Genomic DNA, 14,184 nt, shown 5'->3' on the forward strand with positions numbered 1-14,184 from the left:
TTCAGTCACATGACTTTTCTTAGCGGTTTTACCAGAAGTGAAATAGCTGGTGGTCTAAATGGCTGCCGTAGTGCAAACTAGTGATAACTTATCAGAGTACGCTCGTTATCTAGAAGCCATTGCTCGCTTTAGATATATTCAGCAGATTACTATGTGCAATGGAATACAGTCTGGGAAAGAAGGATTTGTCATACGATCTCGAAAACTACCCTTCAGTCGAGTTCCCCGACATCTCGAACTATCTGGTGTTGCAGACGTCCTTCTACACCGCAAATCACATGAAAGCGTGGAAAAGTACGGAGGCTTACAACTTTTTTGTATGTGGCTGGGTAAAGGACCTCGGTATCAAATCGCTGCCGAATGAATCCTGTATTGTTTTTGCCTGTGTAAGTATGTTTCAAGCTTTTCGTTCACGTCTTTACAACGAAGCACTGCAAGTTGAAGTGTAAACAAACAACAGTTGGCTTGATTCTCACTTGTGTTGGCTCTTATCGCTCAGGTAAATCATTCACAAAGATCATCAGAAACCCCTTTAAAGACCTGGATCTTAGTTAAACAAGACGGAGAAGTGATCACGGCGCATTGTAACTGTACGGCTGGGGAAGAATTTTGTCGCGACCTTCATGCATATGGACTTTGTGAGGAGTAAACAAAGAAACAGCTGTGGACTTTAGCGCTTTGTGACTAAAAAAAGTACCGTAAATAACAACACACAGCAAGAAAAGTACTTGGAAAACACTAAGGACATAGCTGAGAGGGAGATACAAACCTTCACCAAGTGATCGCTGCAAACTCGAGCATGCTTCGATTTCAAACTCGGCTCCCTTCGATTTCAGTGAGAGGTTCGAAATGTGTTCGTTCACCCTTTTATATTAGTTCATGTGGAACCCTGAAGAAACTTTTATCAGTTTCACGGTTCGATTCGAACAACCTGAAACGCAAGCGTAAGGCGTTTTTCACGCGAGCAATGCACCTTCTCCGTACAAACGCTCTGTCGACTGAGCTTTGGTAGACCACCTGGTAAAGTCTTGAATAACTAATGAGGCGGATGTCACTTGACATGGCCGACATCCTTGTTTTCGAATTGGCTTGCAAGTCAAGGATAAAGAAGCTCTCTGTGGCACCCTTGATGTCTGAATAAGCCAGATGAAGTTATATGAATCCACAGAGATATATTCAAGTTAATTGTAGTGATTATTCTTTCACAAAGCAAATGTTTTGGAAATACACTACCGTTCAAAAGTTTGGGGTCACCCAGACAATTTTGTGTTTTCCATTAAAAATCACACTTTTTTATTTACCACCATAAGTTGTAAAATGAATAGAAAATATAGTCAAGACATTTTTCTGGCCATTTTGAGCATTTAATCGACCCCACAAATGTGATGCTCCAGAAACTCAATCTGCTCAAAGGAAGGTCAGTTTTATAGCTTCTCTAAAGAGCTAAACTGTTTTCAGCTGTGCTAACATGATTGTACAAGGGTTTTCTAATCATCCATTAGCCTTCTGAGGCAATGAGCAAACACATTGTACCATTAGAACACTGGAGTGAGAGTTGCTGGAAATGGGCCTCTACAGTGGTGCTTGAAAGTTTGTGAACCCTTTAGAATTTTTTATATTTCTGCATAAATATAACCTAAAACATCATCAGATTTCCACACAAATCCTAAAAGTAGATAAAGAGAAGCCAGTTAAACAAATGAGACAAAAATATCATACTTGTTCATTTATTTATTGAGGAAAATGATCCAATATTACATATCTGTGAGTGGCAAAATTATGTGAACCTTTGCTTTCAGTATCTGGTGTGACCCCCTTGTGCAGCAACAACTGCAACTAAACGTTTCTGGTAACTGTTGATCAGTCCTGCACACCGGCTTGGAGGAATTTTAGCCCATTCCTCCGTACAGAACAGCCTCAGCTCTGGGATATTGGTGGGTTTCCTCACATGAACTGCTTGCTTCAGGTCCTTCCACAACATTTCGATTGGATTAAGGTCAGGACTTTGACTTGGCCATTCCAAAACATTAACTTTATTCTTCTTTAACCATTCTTTGGTAGAACGACTTGTGTGCTTAGGGTTGTTGTCTTGCTGCATGACCCACCTTCTCTTGAGATTCAGTTCATGGACAGATGTCCTGACATTTTCCTTTAGAATTCACTGGTATAATTCAGAATTAATTGTTCCATCAATGATGGCAAGCCGTCCTGGCCCAGATGCAGCAAAACAGGCCCAAACCATGATACCACCACCACCATGTTTCACAGATGGGATAAGGTTCTTCTGCTGGAATGCAGTGTTTTCCTTTCTCCAAACATAACACTTCTCATTTGAACCAAAAAGTTCTATTTTGGTCTCATCTGTCCACAAAACATTTTTCCAATAGCCTTCTGGCTTGTCCACGTGATCTTTAGCAAACTGCGGACAAGCAGCAATGTTCTTTTTGGAGAGCAGTGGCTTTCTCCTTGCAACCCTGCCATGCACAACATTGTTGTTCAGTGTTCTCCTGATGGTGGACTGAACATTAACATTAGCCAATGTGAGAGAGGCCTTCAGTTGCTTAGAAGTTACCCTGGGGTCCTTTGTGACATCGCCGGCTATTACACGCTTTGCTCTTGGAGTGATCTTTGTTGGTCGACCACTCCTGGGGAGGGTAATAATGGTCTTGAATTTCCCCCATTTGTACACAATCTGTCTGACTGTGGAACGGTGGAGCCCAAACTCTTTAGAGATGGCTTTGTAACCTTTTCCAGCCTGATGAGCATCAACAACGCTTTTTCTGAGGTCCTCAGAAATCTCCTTTGTTCATGCCATGATGCACTTCCACAAACATGTGTTGTGAAGATCAGACTTTGATAGATCCCTGTTCTTTAAATAAAACAGGGTGCCCACTCACACCTGATTGTCATCCCATTGATTGAAAACACCTGACTCTAATTTCACCTTCAAATTAACGGCTAATCCTAGAGGTTCACATACTTTTGCCACTCACAGATATGTAATATGGGATCATTTTCCTCAATAAATAAATGACCAAGTCTAATATTTTTGTCTCATTTGTTTAACTGGGTTCTCTTTATCTACTTTTAGGACTTGTGTGAAAATCTGATGATGTTTTAGGTCATATTTATGCAGAAATATAGAAAATTCTAAAGGGTTCACAAACTTTCAAGCACCACTGTATACACCTATGTAGATATTGCACCAAAAACCAGACATTTGCAGCTAGAATAGTCATTTAGCACATTAGCAATGTATAGAGTGGATTTCTGATTAGTTTAAAGTGATCTTCATTGAAAAGGACAGTGCTTTTCTTTCAAAAATAAGGACATTTCAAAGTGACCCCAAACTTTTGAACGGTAGTGTAGATCCTGTGCTCACATCTGCCTTTGTGTGTGGGAACTTTTTTTGAATGTCACAAATAACAAACATCACAAAAAAGTTGTGATTTTATTTTTTTTATTATTATTATTATTTTTTTTTAAATAAAGCCCGCCTGGAATCCTGCTCACTTTCTACCTGCCTCCTCCTCCTCCTCCCCCGTGGCGGTGGGACGGTCCTGTTCCGCAGAGATAAGCGCTCTACTGCGCATGCGCGCTGACAGCTTCAGTCGGGCGCACGCACAGAGCAGCGGCAGTGTGAAGTTTGTTCGGTCGCGCTGCGGGGAGAGAGAGAGAGAGAGAGAGAGCACTGCTGCTTATGGACATTATTTATCAAGGAATAAGGAAAGCAAATAAGGTGAGGATGTGATTTCTGATCTGATTTACAGATTGACATGCTTCAAAACAGAGAACATTCATGAAGAATAAATGGTCAATAAACATGAAACGACTGAGTTATTGACAAACAAACACAATCAGTTAAAATATTTTTCTGAATTAGATGAGATTTCAGTGCTTTATGGAGTTGCATATGTTTAAAGAATGTCTGTTATGCATAAAAAATATTCTAGGTTGGAAAGGATGTGGATGTAAATGGGACATGTGGCTTTGGGGAAACTTGTGTGTGTGTAAAATTTGCCTGAGGCATGATTATTATTTATTTGCAATTGTATTAGCTAGAATTGTATTTATTTACTATTTGGATATGTATTTCATGTTATTTTTAATAAATTATTATTATTATTATTATTATTATTATTATTATTATTATTATTATTTAGGGCATGTATAAGTTTATTGACACATATGTTACCTTGTAATGACAATATATTATTGCTTGATTTGTAAATCTTGTATCCAGTGCAGTCTAGAATATGAATATAAAAAAAGCGGGCTGCCGCTTCACAGCAAGAAGGTCCTGGGTTCGAGCCCCGGGGCCGGCGAGGGCCTTTCTGTGCGGAGTTTGCATGTTCTCCCCGTGTCCGCGTGGGTTTCCTCCGGGTGCTCCGGTTTCCCCCACAGTCCAAAGACATGCAGGTTAGGTTAACTGGTGACTCTAAATTGACCGTAGGTGTGAATGTGAGTGTGAATGGTTGTCTGTGTCTATGTGTCAGCCCTGTGATGACCTGGCGACTTGTCCAGGGTGTACCCCGCCTTTTGCCCGTAGTCAGCTGGGATAGGCTCCAGCTTGCCTGCGACCCTGTAGGACAGAATAAAGCGGCTAGAGATAATGAGATTATATATATATATATATATATATATATATATATATATATATATATATATAGAGTCCTGTGCAAAAGTCTTAGGTGCATGTAAAGAAATGCTGGAGACCAAAAATGGCTTAAAAATAATGAAATGAAATGTTTCAACATAAAAAAAACACTATAAGCAGTAAGCCATAATAAATGAAACAAAGTCAATATTTGGTGTGGGCGGCACGGTGGTGTAGTGGTTAGCGCTGTCGCCTCACAGCAAGAAGATCCTGGGTTCGAGCCCCGGGGCCGGCGAGGGCCTTTCTGTGTGGAGTTTGCATGTTCTCCCCGTGTCCGCGTGGGTTTCCTCCAGGTGCTCCGGTTTCCCCCACAGTCCAAAGACATGCAGGTTAGGTTAACTGGTGACTCTAAATTGAGCGTAGGTGTGAATGTGAGTGTGAATGGTTGTCTGTGTCTATGTGTCAGCCCTGTGATGACCTGGCGACTTGTCCAGGGTGTACCCCGCCTTTCGCCCGTAGTCAGCTGGGATAGGCTCCAGCTTGCCTGCGACCCTGTAGAACAGGATAAAGCGGCTAGAGATAATGAGATGAGATGAGATATTTGGTGTGCGATGACCCTTTGCTTTAAAAAAAAAAATTGTCGTCTGAGGTCCAGTGAGTGCAGTTTTATGTGGAAATGAGCTGTAGGTTTTACTGAGCGTCTTACAGAACCAGCCACAGTTCTTCTGGACACTTTGACTGTCACGCTCGCTTCTTCATTTTGCACCAAAACCCAGCAGCCTTCATTATGTTTTCTTTTTTAATCTGAAAAGCATCTCTTGTGGAATACTCTGCTCAGATACAAACATTATTTCCCTGTAACTATAAAGCTATACTGCCTTTCAGATTTTTCAAGTGTAGGTCATAAAAAGAATTTTCCTCGACACACAGTTATTTCTGTTTAGTGGACCGAAAGATACTGAATTCAAATCACAGACTTCCAATTTTATTAGTTTTTTTTTAAATAGAACATTTAATGAATTTAAGGCCACGTGGCCCTAAATTCTCTGCTATTTTTTCCTGCTTCACCATGACCCAATTCAAGATACTATGTCAGGCATGACATGGTGGGCTTTCCCCGTTCGCGCAAGGCGTTGTGGGATACAAATTTGAAACAGGAGAGAAAAATGGAGGATGTGAGTGTGCGAATGAAACGTGAAAGACGGACTACAGTAACGTAAAGCGAGAAGAAAAGACGTTATGTTATACACGAAGGAAAAAAAAAACGCAGGACCAAATTAATAAATATCGGCGCTCAGCGAGCACCTCGGTGTGATCAGCTGTTCGTTTAGCGACAGAATGATAGAACTGTCAGTGCACGGTCAAAGGGAAACCTGCGCATGCGCACACACACACACACACACGGACTTCGTCTGTCTGGTTGAGTGCACGAAGCGAGCGATTTCATGCACATTATTTGCTTTAATCCCCTCAAATTAAATAACTTCCCAGCCACAGAATGGCCTGATATTTTGTGAGATATTACAGAAATAAACATACATCACAATGACCACATTTCAGAGGGAACTAAATTTCACCGATTTTATGAAATCGAAAGGCCGTCTCGCTTTAATTTTATGCTGGAAAATGAACGTTTGGACTCTATACAAAGTTTGTTTGAAAAAAAAATACGGTGCCTAAGACTTTTACACAGTACTGTATATGTGTCATTTAATAAATGGGCATTAATATGATGTCATGTGATATATATTGTGATATTCCATAGTAATGTCAGCACAGAGACTCTTCAAAACACTTTCATGTTCAATTCATCATGAAGCAGCACTTTCAAGCAGAGTTTGTGCTCTTGCGATGAACTCTGTCCCTTTCAAAAGGAAGCACAACAATAGGAGTCTTGTTATTTTTGGACATGAAGTGTTAAGACCTCATCCTTCTGTTCACTGACTGAGATTTTTATTTTACAAAAAGGAAATGCTGACTTTGACAGAGGAATCATGCAATGGCATTGCGATCATTTTGAAAACGGGACTAACAATAGACTAAAACGGGACTAAAACTGTAATCGCAATGATTATAGTTTGCTAAGGAAAATTTAATATGCCTTCTACACATGGCTACTTATTGGCCATCTGTGACTGACTGATATTTTATTGAGCTGCGAACAGAAACTGTCACTAAATGGAGCAGAGGGCAAGAATGACCTCCAACACGAATGCATTCAATTCGCAAATGCTTCGCATAATCAGGAATCATGTGCTGTCGTAGTAACTGGAACCAGCATAAATAATAAATACAATAACACGAGTGGTAGACTGATAAGGCCTGAGGGAAGATCAGAATTAATTTTATGCATGGAGTGTGTTGGAAGTTGCCTAACTCTAACTCAGGAGAAAAGTGTTCCAGATTCAAGGAGCTTCTCTCGAGAAAGCATGATGCCTAAAGCTACAAACAAGTGGAGGATCTGAGGGTGTAGAGAGACTGGTACGGTAGATCAGAGAGATAAGAAGGAGTGAAGAAGAGAGGGAATTTTTAGCAAATGTTTTGACCATTCTGGTTTCTAGATTTGGAGATTGATGAGATTGAAACCCAGAGTCTCACAACAGCGCTGGTTGTTATGGATTTGTCTGGAGATGGATGTTATCTTCAGTTTGACATGCATGCCATGGAATATGGTCTTTGATGATCATCAGTGTTGACATCTTTCCTTTCTGATTCGAAGAGGTGATTAAGTGAGCAGTTAAACTCAATTACTGATTGATGGTGGGGTGAATGGTGTGATGTGTGATGCTGAACTAGATTATGATAAGCTGTTGATGGTAGGCTTGAGTGTATGAATGACACACATGTATGTGATTAATCATTCGTATTAAACCTTTGCTTTGGTTTACTCCAGTAATGTTAATTATTTGGACATAATGTCGCAGAAGTAAGACCTCTTTTATTGCTGTAACTGTTAACATGTCTCCATTTGTGGTAAAGGTTGCGTCTAAAAATCACCAGCCACTTTAGTACGGACTTGTTCGTGAGTCTAATGCCGCTTTTCCACTACCAACGCGGCTGAGTTGGGCTGAGCCATGCCGTGCTGAGTTGGGCTGAGTCGAGCTGAGTGGGGCTGTTGGAGTTGCATTTCGACTACAACCACACTGAACCGTGCTGGCTGGAAGTGGGTGGACACATTGGGTGGAGTTAGCGAAAGTGGGTGGACGTCACGTGATGTCGTTAGGCGGCGCAAACAGTGACATCAGTGACCTTTTAAGCGGTAGTCTCACGACCCGGATAGTAAACAATAAACATGGAGTCGTTAGTGTTGCTGGTCTTGGTGCTGCGGCTTGTTGTCACCGACAACGCCAACAGATACTGGCAAGAGCGTATAGATGAGGCGAGGCGCATAAGGCTTCAGAAATTCTCGTAATTCGTAATTCTTCTTCTTCCGGGTTTACGGTGTTTACAGATCCCAGCGTGCTCGCGGGGCGTGTGTGGGCATGTGAGGACACTCCTTCTCACCAATCAGTGCACAGGGGAGTGTCTCCTCACGCCCCTAGCCCCACTCGGCTCGGTTTGGCTCGCTTCAGCCCTACTCCAAAACTGTGCGAGTTTTGGGTGCTGAGTAGGGCTGAAGAGAGCTGAGTCGTGCTGTTCTGAGGTAGTCGAAACGCGAGCTGTGTCGGGCTGAAGTGAGCTGAAAAAGGGTAGTGGAAAAGGCCCATAATGCCCCTTTTCCACCAAAGCAGTTCCAGGGCTGGTTCGGGGCCAGTGCTTAGTTTGGAACCGGGTTTTCTGTTTCCACTGACAAAGAACTGGCTCTGGGGCCAGAAAAAACGGTTCCAGGCTAGCACCAACTCTCTGCTGGGCCAGAGGAAAGAACCGCTTATGTCAGCGGGGGGGTTGTTAAGACCAACAACAATAACAAGACCGCGAAAGATCGCCATTTTTAAGTGACAAGAAGCAGCAGCTGTACAAACGCGAAGTCATCCATTATTATTGCTGTTGTTGTTGTTGCTGCTGCTGCTTCTTCCGTGTTGTTTTTGCTTCGATATTCGCGCCAAGGTTTATGCAAACGTAGCGAAGTAACTGACGTATACAGCGACGTAATGACGTGGCTCCCCTTAGCACCACGAGCGATGGAAAAGCAAACTGGTTCTCAGCTGGCTCGCAAGTTGAACGAGTTGTGAACCAGCACCAGCACTGGCCCCGAACCAGCCCTGGAACTGATTTGGTGGAAAAGGGGTATAAGATTCCTGTTCTTGGCTCACAGGACCGGAACCCAACGTGGTCTTCTGCTGTTGCATGCTGAGATGCTTTTCTGCTCACCATGGTTGTAAAGAGTTGCTTTGAGTTACTATATCCTTCCTGGCAAAAAAGCTCAAACCAATTTGGCCATCTTCCTCTGACCTCTCTTATCAACAATACGTTTGTTTCGACCCACAGAACTGTCGCTCACTCAGTGTTAATGTTTTTTGTTTTTCGCACCATTCTGTGTAAACTCTAGAGACTGTTGTGTGTGAAAACCCCAGGAGATCAGCAGTTTTTGAAATACTCAAACCAAAAATACTCATCTGGCTCAAACCAACACCCATACCACAGTGAAAGTCACGCTAGTTTGAGATCACAATTTTCCCATTCTGATGTTTGACGTGAACATTAACCAGTGTTGTAGTTGAGTCACTAAACCTCGAGTCCGAGTCAAGTCCAAGTCATTAAAGGAAATTTCGAGTCGAGAACAAGACTCCAACGGCACCATTTGATGGTAGTTGTTGCTGCCTTTATGTGAAACCGTCTCTGCTACTCTGTTGGACTAACGTTACTGCTCGACTGCCCCATTTTAGTTAATAGGCTACAGATAAAAAGCTTGTTCATCGCTCAGCAAGCCCCGCCCACTATCAGCAGGGCAAATAACATGAGAGAGGGTTAACACTAGCTAGTTCATCAGTCAGCAAGCAAGCTCCGCTATCAACAGAACAATGAACATAGCGTGTCACTTCCTTCTCTGGGTGGAGTCTTACCAAATGACGATTGAAGTTCGAGGTTGTCCCCGTCGTCTCCTCGATAGTTCTTCTACATATGGAACACATCGCAGTGCATTTTTTTCCCACTGCACAAGAAGCCTGTATGAGCAAAGCAGACAATCCTCGGGGCTTCTCTCCAGGCATTTTAGCGGCATTAATGTTAGTTTGTTCCTGAACATGACGTAGGAACAGGTGAATGTGCATTCTCTTGCATGAAATTAGTAGAAAAATTAATGTAGATATAAATATCTTATGCTAAATTATTATGGCATGTTGCAAAAAAAAAAAAAAAAATCCAAGTCCTCGTCTCTAATTTCCAAGTCCGAATGCAGTTAACTTACGAGTCCGAGTCCTAGTCATCAGTGCTCAAGTCAAGTCACGAGTCCTTAAAATTAGGGCACGAGTTGGACTTGAGTACTACAAGCCTGACATTAACCGAAGCTCTTGATTTGTCATCTCATCTCATTATCTCTAGCCGCTTTATCCTGTTCTACAAGGTCGCAGGCAATCTGGATCCTATCCCAGCTGACTACGGGCGAAAGGCGGGCTACACCCTGGACAAGTCGCCAGGTCATCACAGGGCTGACACATAGGCCAAGTTTACATCAGACCGTATCTGTCTCGTTTTCTTCGCGGATGCACTGTCCGTTTACATTAAAACGCCTGGAAACACCGGGAAACGGGAATCCGCCAGGGTCCACGTATTCAATCCAGATCGTGTCTGGTCCGGTGCTGTGTAAACATTGAGGATACGCGGATACGCTGTGCTGAGCTCTAGCTGGCGTCGTCATTGGACAACGTCACTGTGACATCCACCTTCCTGATTCGCTGGCGTTGGTCATGTGACGCGACTGCTGAAAAACGGCGCGGACTTCCGCCTTGTATCACCTTTCATTAAAGAGTATAAAAGTATGAAAATACTGCAAATACTGCCCATTGTGTAGTTATGATTGCCTTTAGGCTTGCCATCCTTCCACTTGCAAGTGGTAAGTGACTTGCGCACAGCGGCTCAGTCCCGAATCACTGCTCGTGCACTTCACTCGCGCGCTCTGTGAGCTGCGCAGGGCCGGAGTGCGCACCCTCCAGAGGGCACTCGCTGTTCAGGGCGGAGTGATTTGGAGCGCAGCCGCTGAGGAGGAAGCGATGAGCCGCACTGACACATTTCTCAACTTACGTGCCGAATTAGTCATGTGATTAGCGTATCCGTGTATTGGCGTTGCTGTGTGTACGCTAATTGTTTTTAAAAATGTTAATCTGATGATCCACTCTAATGTAAACCCCACCGTAGACACAGACAACCATTCACACCTACGGTCAATTTAGAGTCACCAGTTAACCTAACCTGCATGTCTTTAGACTGTGGGGGAAACCGGAGCACCTGGAGAACATGCAAACTCCACACAGAAAGGCCCTCGCCGGTCACGGGGCTCGAACCCAGACCTTCTTGCTGTGAGGCGACAGCACTAACCACTACACCACCGTGCCGCCCACCTCTTGATTTGTATCTGCATGATTTTTATGCATTGTGCTGCTGTCAAGGGATTGGCTGATTAGAGAACTGCATCAAACAGCAGGTGGATGGATGGGTGTTCCTAATAAAGTGGCTGGTGAGTGTACCCTGTGCACTTTGCCTGTGACTCACTTTCTAGTGCTGTACATATTCCCAGATGGATACTGTTACGATTTGCACTTCTCACGTCAAAACTGCTGCTGCTGCTGTAATCATAACTGCTCATACTGAACACCTTTTCAACACACTTCCTAATTTTTACAACTGTATAAGAGGAACAATTTATAATCTCATTATCTGTTGTGACTGTCACCTTTGGATTCTTCATTAGGGATCTAAATCAACCTAGAGAGTTCTGTAAAGCTTCTTCAGGACCACTGCTGTTACTAAAAGTGCTATAGAAATAAAACTGAATTGACCTGAATATCTTGAATCGTAATAATAGCTCATTTAAAAACACAAAATGCCCAGAGTTTGCTTCTAACACCTCAGATTAAAGTGTCGTCTGTCATTTAGCAAAAGTCAAACCTTCTCAAAACTTCTACTGGCTCACTCCACTCATTCCTCTTCACCCGACCAGTATCTGACATATTTACACATTTCATTTTCCAGTAGTTCTAGTACATCATCTGGCTGTTAATAGTGCACTGTATCGTTCTGAATTTTTCACCGTGAACATTCCACTCATACTAAAGTACTGTCTGGCATTCTGTCCTTTTTTTTTGGCTGGTTTTCATACATATGCAGTTTAAGATACTGTTAAATGAAATGGCTGCACATGCCATAGATTACATACCTGTACAAATTTTACAGTTCATTTTTAATAATGAAAGCCTGCATGTGTAAATACCGAGTTGATTTATTGACATAGCTGGACTTCAGGGTCCATTAACCACAAGTCCTGCAGAGATGATAATTCAACGAATGCCGATGGACTGAAAAAGCTGCACATCTTTCTACAACAGCCAGCCAGTAAATCATATCCTGGAGGAAATCGCTCTTCTTCAAAGCATTACTTAAATAATATTGGCTGGCGTTGAGTGGCATATCAGATATATTCCTTTCAGCTAGAATGATACTGAACGAGTCGAAGACGAGTAGCTGAATGGAATATATCTGACATACCACGAAAAAAAAGCCATTATTATTATTATTATTATTATTATACATACACACTCTCTCTTTTCCAGTTTTTCTATGTCCGTTGGTATGTTTTTTTTTCTTGTAAACCAGAGGGGAACCATCAGGGCCTTCTAGGCCTTCAGAGAAGGCCCAAACATATCAGCATTTCAAATGTTATATTTAATTTATTTCATTCTTTAATTGCTTTCATTCTTTCATAATTTCATGATAATTATTCTCTTCTAATTCTAATTCAGCCTCATTTTCTATCAAATTTGCTTCAGAAATGAGCGTTACTGTCCTGAAAACAGTAAAATCAAGTTGTCCAATGAGATTTGTTTGTTTGTTGTGTCTAGGCTGAGAAGAGTTTAGAGCTGCTCACGCATTGGTTCGGACTTCATTGCCGGGACAGAAGGCCATGGCAGTGTATGTTTATGTAGGAAGTGACAGATGAATTAACCAATCAGATTTTGATTTATGGTAGGAGGGACCAAAAATTTATCACCCTCGGCCTTCTCAACAGCCAATGCGAGCTTAACCGCGAGTCAGCGCAGCAGTGAAGTCACTTTCCAACCGGTGTAGCATTCATCAGTAGTGTTAGCAAATGCTAATAAAGCAGTCGAGCCAGTGCTATCAAGAGCAAGTAGAACAGGCTAATGACCGAGAAACTAATGGCCCTTTTCCACTACCCTTTTTCAGCTCACTTCAGCTCGCTTCAGCTCACTTCAGCCCGACACGGCTCGCGTTTTGACTACCAAAAACCAGCACGACTCAGCTCGCTTCAGCCCTGTTTAGCCCCTAAAACTCGCACCGTTTTGGAGTGGGGCTGAAGCGAGCCAAGCCGTGCCGAGTGAGGTTGGGGGCGTGAGCAGACACTCCCCTGTGCACTGATTGGTGAGGAGGAGTGTCCTCACATGCCCACACACGCCCCGCGAGCGCGCTGGGATCTGTAAACACCGCAAACCCGGAAGGAGAAGAATTACGAATTACGAGAATTTCTGAAGCTTTATGCGCCTCGCCTCATCTATACGCTCTTGCCAGTATCTGTCCGCGTTGTCGGTGACAACAAGCCACAGCACCAAGACCAGCAACACTAACGACTCCATGTCCTCCATGTTTATTGTTTACTATTCGGGTCGTGAGACTACCGCTTAAAAGATCACTGATGTCACTGTTTGCGCTGCTTAACGACATCACCTGACGTCCACCCACTTTCGCTAACTCCACCCAATGTGTCCACCCACTTCCAGCCAGCACGGTTCAGCGCGGTTGTAGTCGAAATGCAACTCCAACAGCCCCGCTCAGCCCGACTCAGCTCGACTCAGCACGGCACGGCTCAGCCGTGTTTGTAGTGGAAAAGCAGCATAAGATTTCTGTCTCCAGACTCTTTTGCACGCTCACTATAGTATTTTTCACTCAGACTTAAGTATTCATTTCCCTGTGTAATTTACTTCATTACTTTTAAAATCAACATCGACAACGACACATAATGGAGCGACCTGGCAGCCTGCCGCTAATCCCTTGCAAAATCCCTTGCCCTGTTGCTGTTTTGGTGTCTGGCTCAGTTTTGGCTGAGCTCAAGTCCCAGCTCTAATAGTAACGGCTTGCCACTGTACATATGTGTGAAGAATATCTAATGACGTTTTGGTAGCCTTTCGGGTGTTCGGTGTGTCTTTCTCTTTCCTGGCGAACAAAGAAATGCTTCTGCACATGCCCAGCAGAAAACTTTCTCATTGAATATTTACATCAGCTCTGACATGTGACGTCATATTGTCTTGACAACCATGCAATATCGTAAACCATATTCACCATTCATTCTCCATTGGGTAGAGTGACGTAATACATGTAGGGTAAGCGATATGCTAACAATATTGCATGCTATCAAACCAAATGAATGAAACCTGCTAGAAGGGAATAGAATACGTTTTTATTCCATCGAAAAAGTGTCC

General features: G+C 43.0%; 1 protein-coding gene across 1 annotated transcript in view; it reads left to right on the top strand.

Moving 5' to 3' along the window:
• Window positions 1-3,628: 3,628 nt before the first annotated feature.
• The window catches only part of fam110d (family with sequence similarity 110 member D), a 38,262-nt gene continuing 27,706 nt past the window's right edge, over window positions 3,629-14,184 (top strand). The window contains exon 1 of the mRNA XM_060900949.1: window positions 3,629-3,739. The gene's annotated coding sequence lies outside the window, so the exon portion shown is untranslated. The remainder of the gene's footprint in view (window positions 3,740-14,184) is intronic.

This window comes from Neoarius graeffei, chromosome 19 (genome assembly GCF_027579695.1).
Source record: "Neoarius graeffei isolate fNeoGra1 chromosome 19, fNeoGra1.pri, whole genome shotgun sequence".
Classification (NCBI taxonomy): Eukaryota; Metazoa; Chordata; class Actinopteri; order Siluriformes; family Ariidae; genus Neoarius; species Neoarius graeffei.